Below are 1,915 nucleotides of genomic sequence, written 5' to 3' on the forward strand. Positions count from 1 at the left end.
ATCAGAAACACCAGAAAACAGGTTCAGATAGCAATGTTTCTTCATGTGGTGTGTAAACTAGTGGTAAGAGCAAGGGACTAGGAGTCAGGACTCCTGGGTTCTGTAACTGACTCCGTTGACCTAGAGCAAGCCATTAACCTCTCTTTGCTTCCCCATCCCAAGCTGTAAGAGGCATTGTGAGCCAGTAGGTAGGACATTAGAATGAAACTCAAGAGACCTGAGGATCTGCTGTTAACCTGCGGTTACCTTATGCAAGTCACTTCTCTCTATGCCTCTGTCCCCACGCCCCTTTGCTTGTCACAGCTATTTAGACTATCAACTGTTTGAAGCAGGGACTATCTCCATGTGTAGGTACAGCATTTAACACAATAGGGCCACATTCTTGTTTGGGGCCACTGTATGCTACAGGAATACAAGTCACAAATTAATAACTAGTTCTTCCCTCCTTGTCAGGGGCGTTGTGAGGCTGAAAACGAATGTCTTTAAAGTGCCGTTAGATCCCAGGTGAAAGGTGCCAAATATGTTGAACTGCTCCACCAGATTTACAAGGATCAAGTTTGAAAAATACACAATTCCACTCTTTCAAATGAAATCAACTCCTTGAACTGCAGCAGCCTCAGCCAGTTCTCATCATGCTGCCTTGAGAGAGTATTCTGGGAAACAAAGCTTTCCAAATAAGTTTATTCTCTTGTACCAATTCCTTATCCCCCCTTTTCAGATGTGGAAACTGAGGCATGTAGAATCCAAAGTGACTGGCAAGGCCAGGATTAGACGATATTCTGATTTCCAAGTCTCCTCCCCTGCCTTCAGCTTTCTCTAGTTCTCTGCCGAGGTGCTTGCTGCATACTCTTAGAACTGCGTTGATGTTTATAGATCACATGGAGCATCAGCATTTTGCCCAGCTGTTGATAATGTGCCTCCCTTAGCACACAGCCAACAGTGATTATGATGGTCTACATCAGTGGTTTTCAACCTGGGGTCCACAGACTATATCTAAGATTTCCAAAGGGGTCCGCACCTCCATTCGAAATTTTGTAGGGATCCGCAAATGAAAAAAGGTTGAAGGCCCCTGTTCTAGGTGCATTGGGAAGTGGTGAAGAATGACGTTTTGGACAGAGAGGTAAGAAACCCAAGACGTGAGGATCTTTGACAACAGAACTGCACCCTCTGGAGGGTACTATTGTTCTTCCACAAAACTGTTCCTTTCAGTGAATGCTGGCACAGGTAGGCTGTGGTCTAATAATTACACAGCTCAGGATCCTTGCAGGGCTTCTCCCACAGTCCGCAAACAGTAGTGAAGTACAGCATGTGCTGGTCCTGTACACGGGATACAAGACACAAAGGACGGGCTGCCTGTAATGCTTGCACAGGGAGACTGCGTAGCCTTTTCATGGAAGGCACTGCCCCCTCTGAAATAAATTACATACCAAAACCAAAGTGGAAATGTTAACCACTTTGGTGCGGTCAAAAGTAGGTGCGCAAAACAGTGTGAAATAATAATATAACATAATAGACGCTAGAGATGGACACGAGCTGCTAGATCAGACTGTGCTTGACACAAGGAGCTCCCAGGGTCTTCTGCGAGGGAGCCTTATGAGCTGTGATAGCAGGATTCTTGTCAGCCACAGGTGTGTTTGCCGTGCGACAGCAGCAGCGGCTCGCACCCTTTGGCACCTCAGTAACTGGTGCACCCTGTGGGCAGCACTGGGGATCACCTACAGCAGCCTGCTCTGTGCCAGGGGGCCTCTTTGGTGTGAATCTCTTCACAGGGTCCCACCCTCAGGGCCCAGCTGTTTTTGTAGGGCAGCACCCTTGGGATCTGGCCAATTCTGTGGGGTGGCAGCACCACATGTACCTCCCCAGGCCTCTTCCTGGGGCTGTGCCAGGGGGCACCAAGGACCCAGTCTCCTGATGG

This window comes from Terrapene carolina, unplaced genomic scaffold (assembly GCF_002925995.2).
Source record: "Terrapene carolina triunguis isolate 2854851 unplaced genomic scaffold, T_m_triunguis-2.0 Scaffold194, whole genome shotgun sequence".
Taxonomy (NCBI): domain Eukaryota; kingdom Metazoa; phylum Chordata; order Testudines; family Emydidae; genus Terrapene; species Terrapene triunguis.